The sequence below is a fragment of the Apis laboriosa genome, unplaced genomic scaffold (genome assembly GCF_014066325.1).
Source record: "Apis laboriosa isolate Shangri-la unplaced genomic scaffold, ASM1406632v1 scaffold64_cov150, whole genome shotgun sequence".
Classification (NCBI taxonomy): Eukaryota; Metazoa; Arthropoda; class Insecta; order Hymenoptera; family Apidae; genus Apis; species Apis laboriosa.
In genome coordinates, this window is record NW_025224011.1 from 2,548,440 (window position 1) to 2,572,299 (window position 23,860).

General features: G+C 38.6%; 2 protein-coding genes across 5 annotated transcripts in view; one reads left to right on the forward strand and one right to left on the reverse strand.

Moving 5' to 3' along the window:
- Positions 1–23,860, forward strand: part of LOC122718550 (chaoptin-like) — a 534,511-nt gene that overhangs the window by 104,995 nt on the left and 405,656 nt on the right. For all 3 annotated transcript variants that reach the window (XM_043943661.1, XM_043943664.1, XM_043943663.1), the window contains one exon: positions 11,638–11,669. The gene's annotated coding sequence lies outside the window, so the exon portion shown is untranslated. The remainder of the gene's footprint in view (positions 1–11,637; positions 11,670–23,860) is intronic.
- LOC122718552 (protein artichoke-like) overlaps positions 1–23,860 on the reverse strand; it is a 205,552-nt gene that overhangs the window by 63,515 nt on the left and 118,177 nt on the right. The gene's annotated exons all lie outside the window — the stretch shown is intronic.

Genomic DNA, 23,860 nt, shown 5'->3' on the forward strand with positions numbered 1-23,860 from the left:
AGAGAGAGAGAGAGAGAGCATCGTAATCTTATTTGTTTCGTAATTTTTTTCGATTTAACGTGATTTCGCGATAAAAATCTGTTAAATCATCGAGCGTTTGGAAAAAGTTTAGCCCACGAGATCCATAGGAATGGCTAATATATCTCGGACGCGAATTTTGCAGAATTTATTAGCAGGAAAATAACTTGGCGTTACAAAAAATTTAAAAGAACACATTTTTCTTCGAAATTTCTCAACGTAGCACAAACCTGATATTTAATTTTTCTTGCGTACAATATATTGTATTACAACAAAGTTACATTTAATTTCCTCGTTCAAAATTCTTTTTCTCCCCCTCTACAAAATTCACTTTACTTCAATCATTCTAAAAAAAAACACAAATGGCTCCATTGAAGAAAAGAACAAACGTATAATACGCCTCTTCCCACCAACAATTCATCAAATTCATCAACAAGTATACATTTTCCGCTCGCTCAGCGATGCGCAATTCTGTTTGCTTACAACATTATTGCTATCAAACGGTATAATAAAACGGTGTTTTCGCGTGTAATTATCCGCCAGATTAGCCAAAATATTTCGCGCGTTACCGCAAATCCTGCCTCCCCTATCCAATGAATTTCGCTTTAATCTCGAGGCGCACGGAGGAGGATCGGAGGTTGGAAACTTGTGGCCCCCCCCCCCTTTCCCCAACTATTTCGCTGAATCCAATGCGAAATTCGAGCTGACTGCGGTGCACGTAAGGAGCGGCAACATCGGTGCACAGTCGAGTTGGACAAGTTCTATCGGCAGTCAGGTTAACGCGTGCATCTGTATGCGGCGCGTATGCAACGCGCGTCGCAGGAGGAGGATGGCGGTGGTGCACGCGCGTGTCGAGCCCGCAGATCGGCCAAACTATGACAATCGCCGTCAAATTGTGCGCAACGCGAAACAGGCGTGGCCCCGTTCAGTTAACTATAACTAATTCCTTGATAATTGTCCTGGTCTTTGATCTGCAATCCAGCACCGACACCCGCTATTTCCAGACCACGCTATTTAACCACCCTGATCGTGATCGTTCATCTTTCTCAATTTTCCTTCCGAATACGGGTAGTTTTTGATTTTCTTGATTTTTAATTTCAATAAACGAATAGGAGTTGGATCTTTGAACGATTATTTTATATATCTCTACTTTCGATTCGAATAAATAATCTTTGAACGATATTTCATAAAATTTAATCGAAATATGAGAGAAGAGAATTTCGTGGTTGAATTTATGCTTAGGGGGAAATAATAAAAATAATGCTTTTATTTATTGTTAAAAATGAAAAATTAACGATGAAGTGGTACGTACATTTAAAGCAGTCACTGAGTTTAATTCACCCTTTGATTTGTAATTAAAGAAAGTAAATTACCAACTTTATCGCCAACGTGAAATTACGTAGGTACGAAGTCGCTACTTTTTAATATGATTATCGATTTTAAATTAATTGGAGTGACAGAATTTATTACGAGGTTATTACTTTGGAACATGAAACATGAAGGGATCATAAACTACATCTCAAAGCATAAATAAAATTAATATTAAAAACTAAATTTTTATGACGCTATCATTTGATTCTATTCACTTTATATCTTCTTAATAATGTTATATTGTCTATGAAAATTACTTCAATACCTGTAACGAAATTACCAATATTAGTGCGAAATTTATAACAAATTCTTTCTTTTAAGAATTTCTAGTTTAAATTATTTTATTTTTTACTTATGGCAAGAATAAAATTAAAGATTCATTCAATTTCGAATCTCAATATTGAATATACTCGTCACTTCTATCTCCTGCCCTTCAATTATATTATCACAACTTTTCTTACAACATTTTTCGTTATAAAAAAATAAGTAAATATCCTTATAAAAATCAATGGATATTTCGTCAAGCTGAAAAATATAACAGATTTACGATGATGGCCGTAAGATTTAAAGCAACACGCCGAGCCTTATTTACGTTTTCCGCGAATCATGCGGGAAAATTGAAGGAAAATATCAATTTCCCCGCAACTGGCTCTCCCTCTCATCATTACAAACCAGAGGAACGAAAAACTCCATCGATATTCTTATCGAGCCGCTTAATTTGATAGTGTTCGATTCCTCCTCAATGGACCTTTGACCTGAATTTTCTTCGATAAATTCGTTCCTCCCTGTAACAGGCTCCAAGACTTCATTTGTTTCAACTTTCATTCCTCTCTCTCTGGAGCGAGATATTCGCGAGGGAGAGGGAAGAAGAAAAAAAAGTGGTCGGTCGAAATTGATTTGTTGGCCCCCAGGTCGAGTATCCCGAACTTGCATTTCTCATTTCTTCCTTCAACAATAACACCTTCTTCCTTCTAATAAACTCGATTTCATCCCGTTCAATAATAATATCGATTCGATATAAGTGTACCAATTCTTCGTTAATAAAATTAATATCGTAAAATTGTCGATCGAGAAATTTCGTTCGTGTTTTTCGAAAATATTCCCGTTCTTTTAATATCCACTCCCATTAATTAACGATTTGAATTCGAAATTGCTCGCGGAAAGGATCGAGAACCGACATATATTATTCGAAAAATAGAATTATTATAGAATCGAAAAATAGACCGTCGTCTATTTATTTATATCGAGAAATTATTTTATCCGTCCCTGTCGCCGAAAATTCTCAAATCGGCGAGGAAACGCGCTTTTTAAACGAGCGTTCGAAAAACAGATCGAGCTCTGGCCCGATCAAAGGCAATCGGAAAGGGGCGTTTATCAAGGCGAATTGAATTGCTTTCAATTGGGGCGGCTCGAGACAGCGGAGAAACAGGCTCCTCCTTATCTAACCGAGAATTTCCGAACGACTTGATACAAATGGGGCCGTGGCTTCTGTCACAATTTCACGAGGAAAGGAGAGAGAGAGAGAGAGAGAGGGAGAGGGAGAGGGAGAGGGAGAGGCAGAAGTGGCCGTTAATGCACACACGTAGAAACAATTTATAGTATATGGGAACAATTTGGCCGGATGTGGGTCGTACATCGACAGGAAGCATTCATCGCGTTCGTCGCACGTGCGACGTCTATATAATTTATTAAGGAACGCACGAGTATCCTCCTACGCGAATTTCGGTGATGGAGAAACGTCCGTTGCAAATTTTACGCCCCAATCTTTTTCTCGAGTTCAACTCGATTCGTCATCTAGTAGCTAATTCATGGTATACGTTGTTTATGACCACGAGTGGAGGGTATAATATAATAATATAAATGAGAAAAATGAACGGTCAGAGTGTCTCTTTTTCACGATTCCCCTCCATTTTCCAGGCCAATTATTATTACAATTATTATTTGTGAGAGGAAAGAAAACGAGAGAGTACCTGCCATGGAGAATATTGCATTGTTTGTTGCGACATGAACAATGCAATGATGTGAACGATTCAATTTTTATTCGATTCGATTTTCATTTAAATCGTCGAACGAGGTTATCCAGGAGTTCTGATGAAAAGATATGCGAGATGTTGGTGTGCAGATATAGATTATTCGATCCGAGATGAAAGTTATATAAGTTTCACGAAATATAATTAATCTTTTAAAAAAATCTATGAAAATGGCGAATTTCAAATCTATCTTTCACTCAAATATTTATAATCGCAAAATTATTGAAAATATACACTAATTTCACGGGAATAAATAACGGGAATAAATGTATTAATTATTTAGTTATTTGAAAGGTAGCTTTAAATAATCGTGAATTATTGTGAATCTTTGAACGAGTTGGTTACGTTCACTGCGATTTGGGTCATAACCGGTTACAACATATCAAGCTGGGTCATTTTATTCGATGTTTCGACGGATGCACGCTACCAAGTCTGATGAAATGTCTGTAATTTCCTGCCGCTATCGATCCTTATGTTCCTGCCGAAGATACGTTTGCAAGAACGATGGAATCCCGGTTACAGAATTTCACCGATATCCGAAAATTGAACCTCTTATTGACTCGAATATCGATCCAGAACAAGTTCTACTTCCCTTCCCTGCCTTTTCTACTTCACCCTTCTCCGAAAGTCTTCTCTGAAAATTTAATTTCATTGGGAAAATTTATTAAAAAGAACTAAGAATTAAGGGGTTGGTCGGTGGAAAAGTGGTTTCTCCAATTTAATCCCTCTCATCTAGAAAATTTTATCACGAATTTTATCTTTATTTTTCTTTTCTTTTCTTTTCTTTTCTTTTTTTTTCTTCAAAGTAAAGAGTTTTTCACGCAGAGTTTCATATTCAATAATTAAATTTCACCGACCAATTTCTTTCCCAAATAATAAAAGACCATTCTCTTCCTTCTCTTACATTTTTACCCTATTTTTCCTCTCTTAACTTAACACTTCTTCCCTGTTCGCGCAATTTACTTTAAAACCAACGATTAATAATATCAATCTTGGAAATACCAGAGACATACACACACACACAGAGAATAGAATAAAATTTTGTCCCGATCCCGACACCATTCTTAAAATCATCGCGAATGCGAATGAAAGTGAATATCCGAGCATCAAAACCTAAAGGAACACCGATCACAGAAATATAACGATACACGTAGAATAATACGAATCGATCCTGCGATTCGAATATAATTCACGAATAATTCGAAAACGCGGAGTCAGCTCTAATAACACAATAACTATGCACGTCGGCGCGCGATCAAACGATCGCGGACCCGCCCACCCCATTAAATTTCCCGCCTAAAACACGCGAATACAGCGTTTATATTTTCCCACCGTAGGTATATATATATATATATATATATATATATATATATTCATAATTCCCGCGGTTTCCACCTATCCAACGAATTATTATCGTTATTTATACCAAAATCACCAAATTGTCCGGTCACCGCTTCCATGATATTATCTCTACCGGCCAAATTGTCCATGAACGGGGGGAGGGGAGGAGGAGTGTTCAAAGGGTACATCGAGTGCCTACTCGAGGCTCCTTGCGCCCCCCTTGCGGGAGACGAGAGGAGAATTATTACGCGCGCCGCGTGCAAACACGAGGATAGTTTGTCAGATGCATCCTTCCCTCGGCGTGGAACGTTTACTCGCCGAAATTCACTTGGAGAGGGGAGTTATTGAACGAGGGGAGGCGAAAAAATTAACGTTTCGAAAACGGTTACGATCCACCCCATTTTCCTCTCAAAGAATTTACTTTCAAACAGCGATTCCGCGCGATTTAATATTTTTCCCCAAACAAAACGATCCGATTTTCTCCCGTTCAATTTACCAGAGAGATTCCTTCCTCGAGAAGAGAGAAGAAGGGTGGGCAAACTGGAATTTATTTCAACTCCTCCGAGGAGCGAGGCTCGTGTGAACTCTCGACTTTGATGGGCGTAAGTCTGCCACGTGTATCAATATTTTTGACTTTCCCACTTAATCCAGAAAACGCAGTGAAAAAGTGTTTGTTGATTTCTTTTGTGATTCTGTAATCGTAAGTGGTGGTTTTTATTTACGTACAGTTTCTATGCGAAATATGTACGTTTCATTATCTTTTTCGTTTCTCTCATTCGTTCAATCATCGAGAAATAATTTCGTTCATTAACGATTTTATTTTAGAAGCTTTGGTTATTTTTTTTTATCGATTCTTAAAGATCCTTTTTTACATTACAAAAAAAATTTCTGTTTTTCTTAAAGCCAGTATAGATTACAGATTTCTGTGCAATAATTACTCCATTTCAATTATTATCTTCGAACGCAAGATGTAAAATCAATCGTAAGTTAACATTCTTGTTGTTATCCATTCCGAATTAAATTCAATCCGTTCGTCGTAAATCAAACGATCCGACCTGTCCCTCTTCTCTACATCAATCTTTTCTTTTTACCTCCTTCCCCCCCCCGTCGCGTTTTCCTTCCTTCCCTCTTCCAGTTTCTCGAGGAAAGTTCTATTAAGATGATATTTTCAACCGTATCGTGGAATTACGCGATTCCACGTTAACGGTTTCTAGGCACGGTTTTAAAGGCAGAAAGAAAAGAGGAATGATAAATCGTAACGAAGACGTTGACGAGAGGTCTCCATTTGCGCGTGGTATTTCCACGCACGAGGAGCTATATTTTTTTTCAAGGTGGGAGGGGAAAGATAAGTAGCGTTCCCACCGTGAGGATTCCGATTCTTGCATAAACGTGACACGATAGAGAAGTAATTTACGCGTTATGACGTCAAGACAGTCGAGTGAAAAACTTTTAACGTCCTCCTCGAGCTGGATACCATGAATAATGCAATCTGTTTCAATTGTAATTCATGAAATTCAGATGTGTTTATGTAACGAAATTACGTATTAAATTTCGCTTATTCCATTATTAATATTCCACGCCAGCTGGATTTCCAATCCCCTCTCCCCCTCCTCCTCGATAAAGTAGCTCGCATGATTTGAATAATTTCAGAATTCCATCGATCATGCACAACTGTCGGCATACTTCTCGATCAAATTGATATTCTCTGAGAGTATAAGTAGTTCATATATATATATAGAAATTTTTTGTTGTAGTGGAACCATGGTCGGTTTGAAAAAAGGAAATTTCTTGGCTAACCATTTACGCTCGCCCCACGTCCACTTATACTCGCTTCCGCGAAAATTAATATTCCGCTCCCAACTCGTGAAATATACGTATTCATGGACCTTTAATTGAAAAATGAGATTTATTCACCGCGATATGAAAGAATCTATGGGTTAAGGCGACCCCTTTGGGGAAGCTGAAAGCTATAAGGCGATATTAACACGATGATTTTTACACTTTAAAAAGTGCAAAACTTTGTCTGTATCTTTTCAAAGATTCAGAATCAGAAATGTCGGGCTTGGGAAAACTTTTGCACGCGTAATGTGCAAAATTCAGCATTGAGAAAAAATTGTTTCTCCCTTTTCAACGGAAATTCCGACTCTTTCATCAATTCAAATCTACTCCGAAATATTCTTTCAAAATTTTCAGTCACAATCCGTTGCGAAAAAATTCGCTTTTGAAGAAATCTTCATTCCAAATTGTGCATTACGCACAAATTACACAAATTTTTTTTTTATTCGACGTGAAAACTTGATCTCACCAAGAACTTGGTTTGAAGATTGATTTTCGATAGATAGAGGAAAATAAATCCAAAGCTGTAGACGACACTCTCTTTCACATTTTTTGGAAAAATTCATAAAATGCGCCCTAGAATCGAAATACAACTCATTCGCATCGTTGTTAATTCGATCTTCAAAATTAGAAATACTTAAATCCTTTTAAATCGAATCAAGTATACACGATTTCCTAATAGGATGCATACGAACGATATCATCCCTCATCCCTCTCTTGAAGCTCTTCTCGTCGCTTTGACAATCGCCTTGATCGGCGATTCAATGCGATCCCTCGATAAAACGCGCGCGATATTTCTTTCTCTCTGTCGAACTCCTCTGTCGAACGATCGTGGAGCAATTGATAACAATAATCGTGGCGTCGCGTCCGCCTTGTTCCCACCAGGAAGGAACACGGCGCTCGAGCTCGCTTAAATAAATCAACGAATAAACGAGGAAAAGGGGGGCGAGACAGAGAGAGAGAGAGAGAGAGAAAGAATCGAAGATCTCGAATTGCCATTAAATTGCGGGGGTGTGAAGTGGAGGAAGAGGGCCGATCGTCGTTAACGAAGCACGAACGGGCAAACAGCAGGATCGAGGATGTTAACACGTCGTGGAAAACAATGGGTGCAGACCCGGTTGCCGCTTACTTTTCAGCCAATTCGAGCGCTCCGTCGTTTCCTCCCTTATGGGGGAGGGCTACGACTTCCGTATAAATCATATTGGTAGACGCGATGGCCGTGAAAAAGGGGTGAAAGGGGTTTGCTCCCTTGATAAATAGATAGAGGTACGGGTTATAAATGTTCCTAGAACGTTTTTTTTTTTCCTCCCTTTATATCGACAGCGTTAACATCGTCGAGAGGAGAATAGATAGGATTGGAAATATGTAAAATGAACGAAGGAAGATGATTCGGAAAAAAGAAAGGAGTCGTTTTGTTAGTCCTCTCGATATGTGAAAGAGGATGTAATTCGCAACTTCCTCGAGTGATTATAATTTTTTTCCCTTTTTCCCTTCTTTTGATAACGATTTATGCTTTCTAGGAATTGTAGTTAAGTTCCTTTTGCATTAAGTTGTAAAATGAATGAAGGAAGACGATTCGAAGAGAAAAAGAAATCGTTGAATTGTTGAAGAATCCTCTTCAATAAATGAAGGAGGGTGTAATTTGTAACTTGCTCGAGTGACTATAATTTTTTCCCTTTTTCCTTTGATAACGATCTATGCTTTCTAGGAATTGCAATTAAGTTCGTTTTGCATTAAGTTGTAAAATGAATGAAGGAAGACGATTCGAAAAGAAAAAAAAGTCGTTGAATTGTTGAAGAATCCTCTCGACGTAATATATGAAAGAGAGTGTAATTCGCAACTTGCTCGAGTGACTATAATTTTTTCCCCTTTTCCTTTGATAACGATCTATGCTTTCTAGAAATTGCAGTTAAGTTGAACTACATTCTGATGTCGTTAGTTGAAAATTGATAATGTAACGTTGAAACGACTCTTTGTACCTTTAGAGTACGAAATGCGAATCCGGACGATAAGATCCGGAGATAATATCGCGTTTAATTAATTCGACAGTGTCTGCGTCACGTTTCACCGATCGTTGGATCGATCTTGTTGAATCGTATCCAGAGTTTGTGGAATATGGATTTCGAATTTCGTGAGGTTGCCTTGATAATGGCGCTTATTAAGGTTGATCGAGGTGTGATCGAGGCTGCTTGCCCTCGCACCCTCGTGCATGAGAATAGCGTCGCACTTCGTGCCTGTTCGATCCTCTTTCTACGAATATTTTTCGAAATTATTTCGAGAAACGATTGAATTTTGGAAAACATAATTTCTTCTCGCGTTTTTTTTTCTTTTACACGAAAATTTCAATTTGCCATATTTTTAATGTAAGAAACGTAAATTCATTTTAAACGTTTTCAATTTCAAAGATAATTTTATCACAGAAAATTTAAAATTCTGCTACAGAAGGATTTTTTCGAGAGACGAGCCGAGCATACGTTTCTTTCGCGGTGTTTACACAACTGTTCTCACTCGAGACGAGACGTTGCCTAGCTTCCGTAACTGTGCTGGTGATATCGTGACTCTTTCGCTTCCGTATACATCGTCATTTGCGATATTGCAGTTCACAAACTGTCCGGCGCCAAGCTCCTTTGAGATGTCATTGTTCCAAAGCAGTGCAGAATCGTGTGAACAAAAGGGGGTCGTGTTCACTGCACTCTGTTTGCGATAACAGTATCCGTCTGTGCCGTTGTTCCGTTGTGTATTTCCAAGTGCGACGGATCAGTTATCAAGAGAAAGAAAGAAAGAAACAGGGAAAGAGAGAGAGAGAAAACTAAGAAGAAACTGGTTGGATCCATTAAGCTTGTTTCAATTCAAGAAAATAAGAGAGTTTTAATTCCTTGAATTAATTACGGAAGATCGATTCTCTTGTAAATCGTGTTATTGTATTGGTTCTCCTGAATATCACGTTTTTAAATTGTAACAAAGCATCAAATATTTGAGATTTTATTCTTTTTTATTTTCAACCTTATCATTTTTGTTATACATTCAATTGATATTAATACAATTTTTGAAGAATGACAGTATTGTTCTTCGATTTGCCGATTTATTGATAAAAATGATTTTTTTAAAAAAAATTCTACGATTTTGAAATTATAACATCGAATTTTTCCTTCATTAGAGCAATTGTTTCTTTTAATATTTATTTTAGTCTTTTCTATTTCAATATTTTTGGAAAAAATTCTTATTTCTTCGTGGCTGTTCAAATATTTCTTTTCCTAATAATTTAAATTTCATTTAATATTTTCAATTAAAATATTCTCTTTCTTCTGGTCTTTTTCTTTTTTTTTTAACAACACAAATATCTTTGATATTCGTCTCTACTTTTAGAAACTCATATTTTATTTCTTATCAATATATTTCATTTTCAATATTGTAATTAAAATGGTGTAAAGTGAATCCTAATTTTGAATCCATTTGACAACGAGGAATTTTTTATGGAATGTGTTTCCACGAGTTTTATGAGGCTCGAAATGCATAATTATTCATCCGCGAAGGGATGTGAAAGCTATAAAACACGGGAAACTATTTCGTGTACTGGATAAAAATAAAAGTGGAACTAAAAATTTTTTTATTGGATACATGTGCGGAAGTAAAGTTGGTAAACCGGTTTACCGAACTTTACCCCACACACAACACAATTCTATTCCGAATATACTCGACAATAATTTACGGCGAACGTTCCTGATTGAAATTATAAAAAAGATTATTTTATTCAATGAATCTTTATCCAGGAGAAGAAAAATAACATCTCAAACACTTCTTTTTAACATACTTGAAAAATTTAACTTTAATTCTACGTCAATTGAAAAATTCTTTCGTGAATTAAAAAAAAAAGGGAAAAAAAATCCGTATATTCAAAATAAAATACATAAGTTTAAAATAGAAGAGGAAAAGCAAATAATCCAGTGGAAAAGTGGAGCGACAAAAAGTGGAAAATCAATTTCGCGTAAAAATAAAAACACTTCCCCCGAATTTAATTGAAATCGATACACCGGACACGGATCCTTTGACGACACTCACTCAAAATTGCTCCCCTTTTACAGGGACCTAAATATTTCACTTTTAGAATTACGCCTGTGCCATCCACCACCGACTTCCTCCTCAATTATTTAAACCGGCTATCGCGTATAATTCGCCGCGTTGAAACGGTTTGGCAACAACCAAACTCGTATTTTCGGTCAAACACGACGGCCACGCATCGCGAAATTACGCCAAATCTTACACGAGATTCGAGCATGGCACAATTTCACGAGCCGCCTATATCTCGATTATTGATTCGAGTTGGAGCAAAACCGGCAGAATTTTGCGGCACTCTTCCCTTCGAAACCGATTTTCGAAATTTTTCCAGCATTTTTCGGGCATTTTTCGGGCATTTTTCGGTCCATCCCCAGGTATCCTGTAGATTAACCCGGCTACCAACTTGTGCGAGCGCGGAAGTTGTTAAAGTTTTTGTAAAAAGCAATTACCGTCCGACTTATTTTTCGTTCGTTTTGTCGGTCGTTCTTGGAAACGCGCGTCGGTTTTTACGCGATAAAGAATTGTCCGGGAGTCGAGACGAGGGAAGAAGGAAGGCTGGAAATTGTTTCTTCGCCAAGTTTTAATGGGGGATAATTACGCCACGACCACCCCCCTCGGGCCCCTTCAGCCCACCCTCTGAGAGGATATTTCTCTTTCGAAAATATTATATCCGTTTAAAAAGTTTGGTTTGCCCGGATTTTCTCTTCGTTCTTTGCCTTTGTCAACGGGCGCGATAAACTGAGGTACAAACAAAATTAATCCTTTTTCTTTCCTCTCTCCATTTAACCTTTGCGGGGATATATATTTTTGCTGGAAAATGGCGCTTAATTTTAGCTTAAGACTTAATTTAACTGATAAATATTAATTTATATCGCGTATCAAAAGGAACGATTTAAATATTGCAAAGATTAGATAATAGACAGAAATATACTTTCAAATTTATTTTCTTCAAATCATAAGTATTATATATCTATTTTTGTTTCAGATCCCCTGCACACATTTGATCGAAACGACAAGGTATGATTAACGATTATATTTTATACTAAACTATTTAATATTTATCTTTGGATATTCTAAGGAAATCGAAGAACAAAAGAAAAATATTGGTACTGGGATATATTATATTTGCGAGTTTGAAATTTAAACGGAAAAATTGTCACGGATCAGAGAAACGCAATTGTTCGATGCGTTTCTTCTTCTTCTGAAATGAATGAATTCTTTCTCTCTCGCGGAAAAGATTCTTCACCTCGATCCTCAATTCGAAGAGCCGACTCTCCTCGACTCGGATCGGATCCGACAATTTTTCCTCAATTTTACCGAGAAGATATTACGAGGAAGATCGCGTTAGACGAGATAGAGTAGGTACATTATATTTCTCTGGCAAGCCTGTGCTTTAATAATTACACCGGACGATACAGTCTCCGTGAATTACGCGAGACATCCAAGATTGCGGTATAATTTATCGCATTTGCATTCCCGGGACGTTAAAAAAGAAAAAAAAAAGATGGTTCGCGGCTCATATCTCGAAACTCGATTAAACACGCGTATCGATTAAATAATTGCACGTGTTAGCCAGATGATAAACGAAAATGCGTTGACGAGAGGGTAGGTGGGTATTTTAGAGATTGAAGAAAATTAATATAAATTGAATATATTTCGAATCCATTTTTTTTTTTAGAGATACTTAAAATATATATAACGGGATAACAGATATACGAAAGTTAATCGAAAATTTACCAAGGAATCTCTGATTATTCAATTAGAATAATAAAGCTAATATATATACTAAAAATATTCTACTCTCCATAATATCCATCTTTTCACAATTTTGCCACTAAAATACGTCCTCTCTAAAAACAAAAAAGAAATAGGCAACTAATCGCACTACTTTTGAGCGTTAATGAGTATCATAGAGGAAAATTATATTTCGGATATTTAACTTCCCTAAAAGAGTAGTCGATGGAAACCGTTTGGATGGTAGAAACGAAGCAAAGATTAAGCATCTTGTCGGTACACGTGGTCGGAACACGATGAATACGTAGCCTCTCCATCCTTTTATTATCCATCGCGAAATCGCAATATACCAGAAAATGGCTGATTGAACCGAGTAATTCACCTTAATGCTCTCCCAGAGTCTTGAGTAGAAAGATTCGTGTAAAGATACGTGTCGAAATATTCTAGGTGCTTTCAAAGCTTTTCGTAGCGCGAATTTTATCGAAATTAAGATCATTAGAGAAAACATGGACGATAGAAATAGTTTCGAGCTTAATAAATTCCTGCCTCGTTCAATCACGTCGGTTTGCGTGCAAACCTCTCTGATCTATAATCCTAATCAAGACACAGACGTAGACATTTTTTGAGAGTATCGATTGCAACGTGTTCGAAGGAAAAAATTTAATAAATTAATAATCTAATGGTTGATTCGTGTAAGAATAACGTAATTATCGAGCACGAATAAAATCACATTTGCGAGGCAGCGACGAGAAGAAAGCCAAACAAACAATGTTGTTAGATTCGAGAGATTTAAGAGACTCGAGAAGAAGATAATGGGAAAACAGAGAATCGAATATTATTGATTTATGACTCAGTGTGGTGAGGTCATTGTTTATCGTTAGACGTGTAGAGACGTGTTTATCGTTAGAGGTGTACTTGGCACGTATGAGATAATGGTGTCATGAAAATGGTAAAAGGAAGAGGAAAAATCACTCGTTAAATTGAATTTCTTTGATGGATTCAATGTTCAAAATTCGCGAGGATCTGGATGAAATGGAGAAATTTCTCCAAGATTTGAGAAGATTTGAGAAGGCAGAAAGTCGACTGTGATAATGATGCCAATGATAGGATCATTGAAGATGGCAAAGGGAAAGAAGAATAAATCCTCTGTCGAGAAATTTTCTCTGGTAATCTTGAACTCTACACGATAGTACCAACAGGCCAATCTAACCTCTCCTCTCTTTCTGCCTCAACGGACAAAATGGAGCCTCGAGGAAAAGGAATATTAGAATATCATCATCGATCTTCTATTCTCGCAAATTTATTGCACTCGATATTCGATATATTCATTTACGGATATCCATATTAGATAAGGAATAGAAGAATTATTCACGAGTATGTATAATTTAGTTTGGCCGTCGTGGAATTTTTCTCGAGTCAACAGAACGATCATTAATCATTATTTACTGCGCCTCGAGCGCCAACCGAAGCATATCTGATCTCGAAAGTGTCGGCATTTTAACATTTAGGTCGTCCAAGTGTATAGGGAGATTCATTCTTTATTCATCGACTCGATTGATTTTCTTTCTTTCCATCGTCCAACTTTATCCTGATGATTTACCCCGTAATCCCGAGATGGGATTAAAAATCTTTTAAGAGGAAACGTTTAGAGGGAATTGATGAAACTGACAGCTCAATTAAATCTACAAACCATCTAGATCTGAAATCTAGAGTATTTTCACCTCAACTTTATCTTTCTATTAGAAAATACATCGCCGTTGATAGAAGAATCGTGTAAAAAAAAAATTCATCTTCTTTCAACTTGCCTCCATCTCACACTAATAATTTACCCAACAAGATGCGAGATTATTCGGAAAGATCTCCTTTCTCCTTTCTATTCTCTGGAAAGAAGTCGATTCCCAATCGACCAGAAATATCCATCGAAACGGATCAACGATCTACGATTTAGCGCCCCGATCAATCATCCACTCCTCCTCCTCCTCCTCCCGATAACCGAGATCCAGACTCACGAAACTTCGTCCATCCTATGACGGGGGGGAAGAAATGGCGGAGGCCAGGCGTTCATCAAGCCAGTTTCTTCAATATAGTTAATCCTGTCTAACAGCTAATCGGAAGCTAATTTTTACGCTTATCGAGGCGAGTGTTGCTCGGCTGCGAATCTCTAAACGACTCTCTTCGCCCTCCTTCTCTCTACGCGGCTGGCTCGTCGGCGAAACACTACCTCGGCTCGTAAGAGGCCAAGGCAAATGAGATTTGACGGATGTCCCGGGCTGCGAGAGCCACTCCGTCGCATTAGTACCGGGTGTCTGGCTGCGAGAGGAGGGAGGGGTGGGGGTAGAGGGGGCAAGAGGCGTGGTAATTAGTCGGCAGGAACTTTGACGTCTGCAGAAACGGATCGTGTCGTTTCCCTCCCCTCCCCTCCCCTCTTCGCACGTTTTCCTCCCGCGCGTTCACGAGCGAGCCACTTTTCGTTTCACGAGAGGGAGGGAGGAGGCAAAGGTACCTCGCAAGGGTTCTCTCAACGGGTCGAGCTTTCAACGAGTTTTCAACGATATCCGACGGGGGGAAAAACGCGATGTTCCACACCGCCGCACCGGTTTGTCGCCAACCATTTTTGCGAGGAGGGGGGTNGGGGGGGGGGGTGAAAGAGCTCGTTTTCTCGCCCCGTTGACGAGCGAACGAGCCCGGAAATTGTTTACCGGAACAGATTAGAGGAGGCTCCATTCTTCGATTCGAGGGATTGGATTCTTTTAAATGCCTCTTTTTTTTTTATTAATTTTACGTCGTATCGTTTTAAATTTGTTTCGATGCACGATGCGAAATTTTTAGTCTCGTCGGTTTAGAGGGTCCATCTTCGAACTGGATTCTTCCAAGGATTTTTTTTTTTTTTTAATTAATTCCAAAGATTCGTATCTTAAATTTTTCTCAACGTATGATGAGATTTTTAGTTGATTAGAGGCTCCATTCTTTGATTCGAGGGATTCGCGGGAATTGGATTCTTTTAAATGCCTCTTTTTTTTATTAATTTTACGTCGTATCGTTTTAAATTTGTTTCGATGTACAATACAAAATTTTTAGTCTCGTCGGTTTAGAGGATCCATCTTCGAACTGGATTCTTCCAAGGATTTTTTTTTTTTTAATCAATTTCAAAGATTCGTATCTTAAATTTTTCTCAACGTATGCAACGGGACTGGATTCTTTTAAATGTGCGTTTTCTTCTTTTTTTTTTTTTTTATTAATTTTACGTCGTTTCAAATTTGTTTCAATGATGTGAAATTTCTCCTATTGGATTCTTAAACTGATACATTTTTCTTCATTGTTTAGCAGAAAAAAGTAAAGTTATTCGCAAAAATTAGATTCTCTTCCAACGTCTTATTTTCTTTCTTTTTTTTATTTGGAATTCTTCCGTTAATGAAATATTTGCTTACTTTGCATTGAGAAAAATCCAGAAACGAGAGATTTTGGACGATAATTCTTGAAATGTATGATATTATATTTTTCTCTAATAGATTCGAATATTCATTACGAATAATTATTATACAATTTCTAAGAGACAGATATAGTAGATTAAAACCACATTTTACATCTTTTCTTTTCTTGTCACGATTCTTTGGTTGAGCCAGTCAAGTTTTCCAAATCGACAAACTTATTCATTCTAAACTTGCGATTTAGAAGTCTACGATACGTAATAAAACGAAAATCTTTTTAAAATTTATATTAATTCATATATTTTAGATCATCAAACGTGGCGAAAAGAAGGAAGAAATCCGTACACAAATGCTCGAAAACGATTGGATCAATAGTTCGATGCGAGCACAGTTTTTTCACCGGTCTTCTTTCCGTGATTTCCATCGTTCGTGGTGTTAACTTGTCTTGTAAGTTACGGGTTTAACGCGCGCGATATACACGGACGTTCGGATTTAGGAAGTGTGTAATTCAGGAAACTCAGGTGTAGCAACGTTATCCTATCTTTATCCCTGACTAATCTTTCTCCAGTGGTATATGCAGTTCCAGTTTTAGAACGTCATAAAGTGCGAGTTCGCTTCACGTCTCAGACGGAAGAGAAAATTATACAAATCGACAATAATAATGGAGGGTTTGGAAATTTAGCAAAAATGTTCGAGTACGATTGATGTTATAACACGACAGGTAGCGTTCCTTAAATCTTATCGTGGTACGATAACACGTTATTGGAAATTCGACGGTCTATAATTTGTCGTGTTGAATTATGCATGTCGATGAGAGCGGTGCAATTTCAATATTTGCCGGAATCGTGAAGAAAAAGTGTTTGCATAACGCCACAATGCGTAGTATATATCTCTTGTAATCTCGATTTTCGTCGATTAGAAAGATCGAGAGTGGTTGCAGTAAACTTTGCAAATATGCAAAACAGAGAGAAGAAAAAAAAATACAAATGTATCCAATCAAAAACGCGAATCTTGAAATTAAAAGTGACAATTTTAGATAATTTTTTGGAAATAATACCCTTTTTTTAAATTTCTTAAATGTCTCTCCAAGATTAAATCATTCGAACGTCGATGTTTTGCAATCTCGAGAGAAGATGAAAAAAAAAAAAAATTGAAGAGAATGGAGGGATGAATTTCGTCATGTTTTGGAATGATTCGTATTTGGCCAGTAGCTTTATCTATTACGGGATTTCCCGCACGACCAATGCAATTTCTATCATCGCATGAATATGCAAAATGTACGTTCAAACAGCTCGATTGCAGGCTGGCCTAGAGGGGAGGGAGGGAATTACAATTATCTAACGGAACATTTTCGAAAACATTTCGAAACGCCGGTGAAACCAAAACTGGCGGATGCAAACTATGTTTTTATTGCGAGGAAATTCAGCATGCGGCTTGTTACGAATAAATCGCTTGCCAGGTGTTGATATTTCGATTTGCAATTTTCGATATTGCACGGTATATCGCCATGTCGAATTTCGACAGCTTGAAAATCCTGAAAATTACGAGAGAGAAATGAATTAAGAATACTCGATGAAAGAAAGGGGATAAATTTCCAAAAAAAAAATCGAATATTACAATTAAGAAAATCGTGCAATTTCGATCATTCTCAATGATTTATAACCACCATATAAATAACCTAACTTCCATTTTCAAACAAACATTTTCTTTTCGAAAAAAGACAAACTTGTATAAAAATTTCTTCCATCACAGACTTTTCAATCCTTGTAATCTCACTGTCCACTATCGTTCACCCCATCTATCCAATCCATCTTTAAGACCGCACCCTAACGTATCCACCCACTATACTGCCCATATATTTAGTCAATCGTCATAAAATCGCTCAAATCGGTGAGGTTCTTAATCATCTTTGGACTTTGGACGAGGCTTCCCCAATGAAGAAGCTACAAAGAATATAAGTTTTAGAAATGTACTACATGGGCACAGAGACAGATCACCGATCGTCTTTAAACCGATACCGATTTTTCTCTCCTCGCGCGAAATTAAAGAGGGGCTCGAGAAGAGGCGGTATAGTTATAGAGGAAGGGAGAGGAAATCTCGCGGCAGTCAGCATCCAGCGAGGGATAGATCGAGCCCGGCGAGGGGTATATTATAATGAAATCGGTTTTCGCTTAGCGCGCTTTCAAGCAGCCTTTATTAAATCTGAGATTCCGCCGTTTTTCCGCCCGACGTTCCTCCCCGCTCCTCGCTTTTTTCACTCCCCCTCCCAGCCTTTCCTACCTCTCCTCCCTCTCTTTCTCCCCTCCCACCCCTTTCTTTCTTCTCTTTATCATTATTCCAGACTTCATTCCAGGATGAAAACGGCGCGAAAGAGGTGAACGGGTTCTTTCGAACTGTCTTTCTTCACCCCTTCTTGCCAACCCCTTCGCCATCTTCCGCGGGATCTTGGCCGGATTTACAATGGGAACTCGTATTACTACTCCTGCCTTTCGCCTGTTCGTCCCTGCGAAAGATTGTCGTCGCTATAAAGAGCCACGAATATGTATATGGGGAAGGAAGAAAGATTGCGCCCGATTTTTACGGTCTTCTACGATCTGAAAGGAAGAAATCGTGGAGAGGAAGAAATATAAGCACGAGAATATTCCAGAGGCTTGTTGTAATAAACTTATTAAATGCCGGGAGTACTTGACACGGAAAGAAGCTTTCCACCTTTTATCGGTTGAAACAATCCTCTTTCTCAACCAACGTGGTGGGTAACCTTTAGCCCACACGAGAAGTACGCTTTCACGGGCAACGATTATCGCTTCCGTACTCTCTACGTATTTACACGCGCTCATGTTTTGCGTACAGTTGTCCAAATATTATTTAAAATGACACACGGCAGGTTGGCTCAACTCGTGCTGTCATCATCTCGATTTATACCTTTATGAAACGTTATCCATAACGTTTCGTGTTTTTATTTATTTTCGTTTTAGTTTAGCTTCTGTTTATAGGCGTACGTGCGAGGATTACGTCAAGATCGGATTACGTTATTTTTTTTTTTTTTAATCGATACAACCTTAATAATATCCAAAAATCATCATAGTTTGATCATATTTTAATTTTATATTAACTTCGTTACATATATATATATATATATATATATATATATCGATACTATAAGAATACTTTTGTAGTTAATAAAATGATAAATATAGATGTAGTAATGAGTTAATACTTTTCTATTGGGAACGAGTGTCGAGTGTCGTCCATTTGAAAAAAACGAACTTCACTTTAATAATAATATATATATCGAATTCCCCTTCAAAAATCATATTCGAAGCACGAAACATTTCCCGCTACAACGAATAATAACGCAGATGCATCAAATCAAAATGGCAATATCCCAGCCTGCGTATGGGAAAATCGGTCCAACCTTTTCCTTTCGTGTCGTGTTATTTTCTCTCCCCTACAGACGTCTACAGAAAAGGGGGGGGCTGAAATTCCCTAGACAGAGGCTCGCCAAGAGAAAGGCAAGCAAACAATTCGCGGCAGCTAAGTGTGCTGACGGAACAATGAGTCCGCTTATTGAATCCGGCCGTGATTTATGCATATCGGGGGGCCGTTTGTCGTTTTCCAATTTGCGCGTTCACGCCACGCCTGTGCACGGGGGACTGGAGGGAGGGGGGGGGGGGCGACGCCTGTGTGCAAATCATTTCAGACGCCGCGGCGTGGAAAAACAGCAACGGAAATCCGTACTCCTCCCCAGACGGTGCACCCTTTGCATATCCCCAAGGATATGAAAAACATTGGCCGATATTAAACGATTGGCTTAACAAATTTTTATTAAAGTCCAATGGAGAGAGAGAGAGAGAGAGAGAGATAGGCTCCTCCTGATTCCCGTTCCGCTCTGTCCACGGAAACGCGCGTGAACAACGTTCGAATCGAATTAGTTCCCCGCCGCTTTTTTAAATTAAATCAAGGCCCAGCGACCGACAATTGGCTGGATACGTGGATGGATAAATAACGAATTGAGCGTGTCTTTTTTTTTTTCTACGATCGTTATTTTTCGTTATTTATAATATTTATTAAAAATCAATGGCTCCTTCTTTTTTCTATTCAATTTTTTTCACTTTCTCACTTTTGTAGTTTTTTCTTTGAACGTTTTTTTTTTCCATGTTTCGTGGTATATTAATATATTAATAACAATTAAACTTTTCTGAATGATTCACGAAATCAAGGATTTTTTTCAAAGTCATTTTCATTTTTCATTCAAAAATTCACGTTTCTCGTAATCCAGTGGTCGCAGTAGAAATAATAAAAAGAATAAAACACACGCACACTTTTTTATTTAGAAACACGAATGGAGATTCCTGGAATCCTGGTCGATCCAGTTACGAGCCAACCACTCTACTACTCACTTCACCATCCTGTTCCCCCGTCTCGTTTATCAATTTACTGGCATATATACAATATTCCATTATATATGCGGGTAATCCACTGCACTAACTTATCAATAATTACCCTTATTTCACCATAAATACATGTAATGATTACAGAATTACATCGTTCCACATCGTATCCAGTTTATTATCCCCGTTAAAGCCGAAATTTACGATTTTGCATCTTGAATGTAGATCGTGCTTCGTGTACGCGAAAGATGAAAGTTGCAGCGTACGATTTCCGTTTCGAAATTCAATTTTCGAACAATCGACCCTTGAATTAACCCGTTCGATCGTTTTATCTATTTTACAGATTTTCAAAGCATTCGAAAAATAATTCACCGCCCCCGATTCCTTCTCATCACAATTTCCCCCACTTCGTCTATCCCTCCTCGCCACGGACACCATAATCATCGGGACGTAAACTTCCCTTAACCCTTAACCAGCCGAGCGTATCACGTTGCAATCAAGTAGCAGCGTAACTTCGATAACCCGTTTCCAACGCTTAAAATTCCAGCATCGCTTCCCCCTCGTTTCCCCCTCGCCGACAAATTCTTCCAAGGGTCTTGACATTCGGGGTTAATCGAGCACGTTGTGTCGCGGAACACGGAGGTAGGAGAGGGAGGGGGGGGGGNGGGGGGGCGGCACACGACTTCGCAACTTCCGTGTCGGTGCACCACCATTACACGCGGTGGTCGCGTGGCGCGCTGAAACCGAAGCCAACCGGGTACGTATATCATCCTGTGCTCGTGATTTAACGTGAAAGCGAAGCTATCCTCACCTTTTACCTTTGTCATCCGTCCCGACCCAGCTCTTTCGCCCTCTTCGATCCATCTTTTACCCTCCCTCCTCCACCTCGAGACGCCCCCTTAACTCGATGCAAGCGTTACTTACTTAACGCTGGGAAATGCAACAGCCCACGAGGTTGGCAGATTAGTTTTAGAATATAGTTGGGCCCGTAGTCTGCGAGGCTCTCGAGATTGCCATGAATATTTGACAGGGCGCGCGACCCCAAAGGTGCGCTTCCCAAGCGGGGAGGAGCCACGTCGGCAACGTTGGATCGCGCGGTTTTCGCCGTCTCGATCGATCGTGAAATCGAGGTTCAACGAGATTTGACGGGAAGATCGAAGATCTGGGAAACCGCCACAGATCCGGACACGCTTTCCTTTTCCTATATTCTCCACCGATTCGACGCCAATTGCTTTTTCATAGAATATCGAATATTGTAAGTTGATATATATATATATATATACAAAGGGAAACTTGATCTCTTGTTCGATTTGCGCGATTTCCACGCGTTCGTTCGTTCCACGCGTTAGATTTAATGAACACGTTTACGATGTTCGTACGAGGTGGTGCACGATTGTATTGCAGGATATAATATTATCCTAGCATTGCTGGGGATACACGTTTTAATCGTTTTAATCTTTCCAACGGGTTATTAAATAATTCGTATTACTCCTGTGTATTCTCATCCCCGGGCGATAAGTCGTGGCGAGTTTCACGGCCAACAGCCCACTTTATTCCTCGATCACGCGTTTAATCATGGGGGGGGATGGGGAAGAAGTACCTTCCTCCGACTGTTATACTGTTCAAAACTTGCACACTTTAATCCTGAGAAATTTTATCCCGGAATACGTGTCAAACTTAATGCCCCCTTTTCTTTTCACCGTGAATTTCAAAATGAATTTAAGGGTTTAGCGGGAGGAGGGGAGGGTTAAACGGGGTTAAAAGGAATTCGCGATTCCTCCACGCGCGACGTCTCCCGAGACTCCGGGATTCTAAAGTTATAATATGTTAATGCATGGAAATTTCCCTTAACTTTTAACTCCTCCCCCCTCTCTCTGCAACGTTACACTTATTTTAGATTATACGTTAACATTTTTCGTATGGAAACTTATTTATTTTTCGTCCAACTTGAGTCAGACGAGTTTCGGATTAAATCTCTTTCCCCGCGAGCACAAATGCAGCGATCGTTGAAATTTCAAGATTTTCTCTGTTGTCGCGACGGTTAACAGAGTTCATATCGTCGAATGACTTTTCTCCTTCGCGTTTCTTTAACGTACGAACGATGTAATTGATTGTCACTGACAGAAGTCGGTATCGTTTTCGAAAAAGCGATGATCGAATTGACAAATAGGCGAAATGTACGGAGGTGATCCGTTTCATCAACGCATAACAAGTTGACGGGAGTCGATGGGAATCGAAAGGTTTCTACAAGCAATGGTTACTTAAACGAAATAAAAATTTTAGACGATTGGAAAATTTAAGGTTTTATCGAAATGTGATAAAGTATAATTTTAACAATCTAGATTTAAAAATCGAAAATGAAAAATCTGAATATACCATCGTGTGCAAATATAAAAATCTACTCGACAAAGATCGAATGACAGTTTCGTTAATTAAACGCGAAATTGGATCGAAGCACGTAAAGTGGTTTTCCCGATTTCGAAAATATAATACTTTGACGTTTCTTTATCGCGATTCCCTTCTTCCTTTCTTTCTTCTTTTTCTTCTTTTTTTTTCTTAGAGAGAGAGAGAGAGAGTATCGAAGGAACCGTCAAACGATGCGACGATAATTAATAATATCTCGGGAAGGATTTTCATGCTGAGAGGCATGCTGTGCGGTGTCGCGTTGCGCTCCATGACAATCTCGTAACGAACACGTGACAAGGGAACGCTCGAGCGAATCGTTAGAAGGCTGTAACTCGAACCTGTTTAATCGATCCTCGATAATTTTTCGTGTCGCGTTACGTCGACACACCGATGAAATATCGTGGAAGAGACTCCTTCCCGCCTCGTCGATCAATTTCGATGGGTTTTTTCCTCTCCCCGATGACTGACTACGCGTTACACCCGCGTGGCCCGCGCAGTTTGTAAAAGTCGGCTGCAAAATGTAAAAGTGGATGAGAAATCGTTGTAAAATTTTGGGGGATTCGTGCGAGGATATTTTGTTTTATGAGCTCGCCACCGTGTCATCGATCGTTTTGTACTGTTCCTTTTCATCCGTGTTTCCTTTCTATTATCATTTTTTTTTAAATTTCTTTCGAACCGATGTGTAATCATCCGCGTGGAAAAATGAGACTGACGCTTGGTAGTGTTTCTAAAAATGTTACGAAATGAATCGAGGAGAGAGGAAGAGAGAGAGAGAAAAAAGAAAAATGAAAGATCGATTGATTTTTGAAACTTAATGTAAATTAGATGCTTATAATATTGTTGAGAAATATTGTTGAATAAAATAACGAGCCTAGGATCATTAGCATTTCGTATAATCTTACAACTTTGAATGAATCGAATTAGTAAAATCTATAAAATTAAAATTTATTTTTATTCGCTGATTCAAATTCCAAAGCACTAAATGATCGAGTTAAAAAAACTTCAAGCATCGGATATCGTAAAATATAATAGACAATGAGCCTTCATATCGCGAGAAACAGCAATTAACGCTGCGTCCTCGAAATGACCACGTCAAATTAAACCGTCGAGGACCACTCGTAGATTTTAAAAATGAGCGAAATGGGATACGAAGGGTTATGAAGGTAGTAGTAATCGAGCTGGCGTCAACGTTAGAAACGGTCCTTTGACCACGAATAAAACAAGACGAACGAGGGACTGGCCGCAGACG